Here is a 6000-nt window from a genome sequence, read left to right as displayed (position 1 = left end):
TTTGCCAAAAAAGGTGTGGACATATTAACTAGCATGAAAATTTTTTGAAGAATGTCCTACTACTTCCAAAATACTCTTCTGAACTTATTAATGATTTAATTTTAAGGAGTATTTATTCACATTCCTTTCATAAGCTCTTAAACTTTAAATTAAACCCATTAGAGCTTTATATCTTAGAAGATGAGTTTAACGGCTAAGTTGGTTGCACTAGGTCTTAATCTAGAAGAATGCATAAAATTAAAGGAGACCTATACACATGCAGTTTAAATCGAAAGCCATTCCAACTTGGGGCCTCTTACATATTGAAATTCATATGAGAAGAGACATTGTAGGCTTATGAGATTAAAAGAAATATTCATTGTGACTTTTTGGTCCTCTAAGCCTAATCATGTAAAGTCGAGACTGAATCATTGAAAATCTTAAAACACTTGGCTAAAGAATTTGAAAAATAGAAAAGGCATGATTTGGTTGAGTGCTTAACTCAAAGGGAGCATTTATCTTTCATGACTATTAAATTGAAATGCTCTCATGATCATATTTTATATGCCTTAATGAATAACAACACTGTACTGAATGCAAATCTATCCACTGCTCTATACTATTTATTTTCTTTGATGGATAGATTATTATTTTTAATTGATAATTTCTACCTAATTGCATGTTTAGCCTAAAATGTCTCCTGCATGGCGGATGCAGTGATGAGAATTGCATGCTGGTAGATAATTTAGGTTGTTGCATGATTTATATGAATATTTTGTTGAAAACAACCAGTTATCAGGTACATGTTTTATGGGAAATGTTCTATTTACATAAGGATGATTATGATAAAATAAATGTTCTAATATTTTGAAAGGATTAGTGAAAACTAATTGAATATTAAATTTTATCCTAGCATAATCATTGAATTTTTAGAGAAGTTCAACTCCATCCCTATAGAAAAAGCTTAAAGAACTCCATGCATCACTTCACTTTTTGAATATTGAGGCTCTTTTGACAAACCTTGAACATCATCCAGCGCTTAAAGATCTATAAATGTATATGGATTGTTCTAGGTTATGAGCACTATTGAAATGCCTTAATGTATATTCTCCGATGCATTTGTGGCCTATAGGGACGACCATACTAATCAGAATATAGTTGAATAAATCATCGTATGGTTAGTTTAAATGATTTAAATTGAATGGCTTATACTCCTAGGCATATTGAAATTAGTCTTTAACTAGTATGAGCAGCTTATGTCATCTAAGCCTGGATTCAAAATGATAGGAGGAGCATCCAAAATTAAATTTCTATCTTATTGTGCTCACCAGCTTGTCTAGCTTAAATTTGTTTTGGATTCTCTGTGGCTTATGTGCTTAATTGTGATGTTTTTATTGAAAATTATAATCAGAAATATATTTCTTAGCCACAGTGGTTCTTCTTTGCTATATGATCCTTGCTATTAAATTGTTTGATATCTTTAGGATCATTATGATTGTGTTTTTCTAGTTATATTTTTGTGGGCTTAAATGAAATACTAGAAAAATATTGCTTGCATATTTTTTAAAAGTTTCTTTTTCAGTAAGCACATCTCCAGTACTTCATTGATAATATCAAAAGGGGAAATTCATTTTAATACTTTATGACAAGAACTTATTTCAAAACTAAAACTCTGTATCTCTTGCCTTATTATTATTATATACAGATATGTTTTTGAATTGCATAACTGGTTTGGTGGGTTCACATGAAAATGCATACAAACTTGTTAGACTAAAATCATGCTCAAACCTAGCTTTGGATCATATGCCATGTGCATTAAACTTAATTTTTTCACGGGTTTTATGTTATATTTGAACTGAAATGGTTTGAAAATAGTTATGGTCTAATCATGTTTGTCATTTCATTCTAACTTTTAATGACCAGTTATACAATTTGTTTTGTCTGCTCAATTATTAAAAATAGTCATATTGTTGTTATATGCCAAATTGCTATATGATAAAGGGAGAGAATTTTTCTAGGCGTAAACATTACAAAGAGGAAATTTCTTTTGGGGAGAGTCATTTCTTTTGAAAGCTAAGGTTTCTTTTAAAATGACCAAATATATTTTCTTAGCTTAACCCTTTTGCTGATGCCAAAAGGGGGAGAGGTTCGTTAAGCAAAATGCATAAGTGCTTGTGTCTTATTACCAAAACTAAATGCATATGTCTTAAATTGTCTTCTTTCATTAATATGCACGTCTTATTTTTTTAAAATTTAATATGCATATTCTTAGGGGGAACCTTTTTAGGCATAACACATTTTGCCCATCTGTATTTGTCATCATAAAAAATGGGGAGATTGTTGACTTTTTGAGTCTATTCCCTGTTTTGATGTTGACAAAACACAATCATCTTATGTGTGTTATTAAGTGATTGAGCAGGATTCTATTTTAACACACACATAAGGAAAAGGGAAGATGGAAGTCAGGACACTTAAAGCTAGACAATATGAAGCATTCCATAAAGACAAGAAGGGCAAAGAGTAGAGGAAGCAAACATATTTTTTTTCAATTGTAATGCATTTAAGCTTTATCTTGGGGGTTTGTAATAATGGTATGTAATATTTGCATTTCATGCATGATTTGAATTTAATGCTCAAAAGGCCATAGACTGACCGTAGGGAACCAGGTTGACTGACGTCAGATTTTTGGACTTAATTTAAAAGCCTAGGTCAATCAGAACATAACTTGAATTTTGAAAGCGCTTCGGGTAACCGAACCTAGAGTGTTAAAAATGATTCGAGTGACCGAATGTACGAAGAGTCAACAAAGTTGACTGAGGTCTGGGCGACCGAATTGAAATTGAACTAATTGTCCTCGGTCAACTGAATGCTTAAAAGCTAATTTTTCACTGTCCTCGGGCAACCGAACTTTTAGTTCAAAGTAGGCTCGGGCAACCGAATTGTGAGGTTCGGCAACTGAACAACTCACCGGACGATTGAACCTCAAACGTTTGGAAAATCGCCTTGGCTTCAGCCAATCAGACTCACCCTCGGGCACCCGAACCCAAAAGCTTACTTTTCTCTATGTGTTTGTTCGAGCAACCGGCCCTAAGGATCAGACAATTGAGACTCTAGGGTTGCCGCTTTTTTACTGTGGTAATTGGGGTTAAAACTTGATTAAACATTTTTAAAAATTCCAAATAAGTCCCCAACTACTATAATTTGTGGAGTACTTATAAATATTCATTCATTTGCTTTGATTAGCAATGAGATTAGCAAAAGTGATTAGTCAAAATTTTCTCAAATTTTTATACTCTTTTGCTCTATCTTCTAAGCTTATTTTCATATACTCTCTTATACACATACTTGCAAAAATCATTTTGAATTAGAGAGTGTAATTTTATTGTTCTCCCTACTTGCAAATCAATTGCAAGGTATAGGGAGAGTTGATTGTGTTATTGTGCATCATTCAAAATCATTTTTCTTGGCAAAATACTCTCACAATACCATACATCTTGAAAATCTTTTTGAGAGTACTTGCTTGTGTGATTTTCCCACAATATTTCACATATAAATATTTGTTTAGGAAAATTATGTTTTTGGCTTATGAGTCTTGGCATCCTTATTGCCAGATTTGAAAGCTTGCATACTTCATTTAATAAATCTATTGCAAGCTTAAACCCTAAGTATCTGCTGCGACTATATTTGGTAAAATATTTGTTTGATACTTGATTAGGGTTTTGAGGTAACCTTGAATATTCACTTGTTGAATATATTATCTTGAATTAATTTTTCAAGATCTCACTTAAGCATTAAATTCATATCATCTGTGAGTGCATACATTAAATCGTATTATTGTACATATTTGCTTATTAGAGAAGCATTGAAATTGTACACAAAATTATCTTGATTATCTGTTTTATTCTTGACGTGGCTTGAAGGGGTGTTAATCTAGCCCGTAAGAATTGACTGTAAAGGTTGAGGTCAACCTTGATAATTTGACCTGGTATTATATACGGTGTCGCTCCACTTGTTAAGCGAGCATTAGTGGAATCCTTTGGCTTGTGAGCTGAGGCGGGGACGTAGGCAAGTTTTGCCGAACCCTGATAACATTTCTTGTATCAACTTTAATTTCCGCACTTAAATTTACGCACTTGAATATTGTTATTTTAATTACTTTGAATGTTTAAGAAATACTGAGATTGATTTAATTGCTTTATATTTTTGCTCAATTTGATTTCTATTTAATTGATTAATGCTTACAAAGACCTTAGGTTAGGAAATACTGATTGTGATTTGAATTTGACTTAGGAAAGTTTTAATTTCCAATTCGCCCCCCTCTTGGGAACACACCAATTACAACATGACCAACTTCTTCATGCATGTGAGAAGAAAAGAGGACGGGAAAGGAATTGGTCGACCACCTATAAGTCGTCGATTAACCACCATGGGGAATTTGTCATGATCTCCTTATTTCAGTTTGAATTTTAATTTCTTCACTCAAGTTATTATTTGTTTGGCAAAAAATGACTATTGACAGTGGTATCCATGAGATTTGGAAAGGGAGGTTTAGGGAGGGGAAGAGAGGCAACAAATTGGGGTTGGTTGGATAGATTGAAGAGCATCACTAGTTCATTGTTGGTGCAAACCACTCTCGATGATATGGTCGCTGCGATTTATTTATAAGAGGGCTTAGGGTGGGTGGGTGGGTGGGAGTGAGGGAGGGAGAGGGGCAACCAAAGGGCAGAGACTGAAAGAAGGGAAAAAAGAGAAGGAAGGAGAATTTTTATAAAACCACAAATTTGCAACTAAATTTATGATAATTACAAAAATACCATTGCCTTTGTATAGTTCTCACTTATAAGTGGGCAAAATAATCTTGGATAGCTTTTTCAAATTCATTCAAAAACTACTTTAAAATGTGGTTGTACAATACTACTTTTCGTAATAAGCACTTTGCAATGCAATACAAATGTCAAATTTTGGTTTCAGAATTTACTTTAAGTAATAAGTGTTATAAACCATATTTTTTAAATATTCCGAAATAGGGGGATAGAGTTCAAGTTCCCTTTTCGACTTGGTGCTTGGCTCCTTGCATGGTTGCCAATTAGATTGGATGGGGGTGGGACTTTGAGTAGGGGTGACAAAATGGGTCATGACCCGTCGGGTCACCCGGACCCGCCCGTTTAAAACGGGTTTGGGTTCAAGGAAGTCAGCCCATTTAATAAGTGGATGGGTCACGGGTTGACCCATTTATAATCGAGTTAACCGGGTTCGGGTCGGGTCACCCTCCGAGTGACCCGTTTAGTGGACTTTTGTATACTTACACTTACACGATTGCTCCACCAGAACCACGCTAACCAAAAAACCCTAATCTCCTCTCAGCCTTCCCTTTGGCGCTTCTCTAGTTCTCCTCTCAGCCTCTCCCTCTCGGTTCGACGCTTCTCCTCTTAGCCTCTCGGCAGTCGGCACTTCCCCTGAACCTCCTCTCAGCCTCTTGGCTCTCAGGCTCTCACTCTCTCAGACTCTCATAAGTCATCTCAGTCCTCTCCTCTGGGCTTTGGCAGCCTCCCTCGTCCCGACTCCCTCCTCCTAGTGCGCCGGTGGCTCGGCGCTGTTGCCTGTTGCGAAGTCGATTCATTCCTCAAGCTCGACAGACGTGACCCCCCTGCTCCATTTATGTTGTTTTTATTTAGATATTAATAAATAAAATGCAGTATTTTTTTAAATGTCATTTTATATGAACTTTTTTTTAAAAATAAATAAGTTATATTTTTTATACGGGTGACCCTGACCCGCTTGTTTAATAAACGGACGAGTTAGGGTTGGTATGTGTGTGACTCAGTTAAGATGATCCGTTTATGATCCGACTCGTTTATGACCTAACTCATTGGCAACCCGCCCGGAACCGGCCTACCTGCCCGTTTTGTCACCCCTAACTTTGAGCAGGGCAAATGTATTATTATTGGCTTTTTCTTTGGTTAGACTAATATTCTTTGGATATAATTGACTCAACTCGTTTAGGAGTAGATAAAATCATTT

The sequence above is a fragment of the Malania oleifera genome, chromosome 3, assembly GCF_029873635.1.
Source record: "Malania oleifera isolate guangnan ecotype guangnan chromosome 3, ASM2987363v1, whole genome shotgun sequence".
In the NCBI taxonomy this organism is placed as follows: Eukaryota; Viridiplantae; Streptophyta; class Magnoliopsida; order Santalales; family Ximeniaceae; genus Malania; species Malania oleifera.
This window is presented reverse-complemented; position numbering follows the sequence as displayed.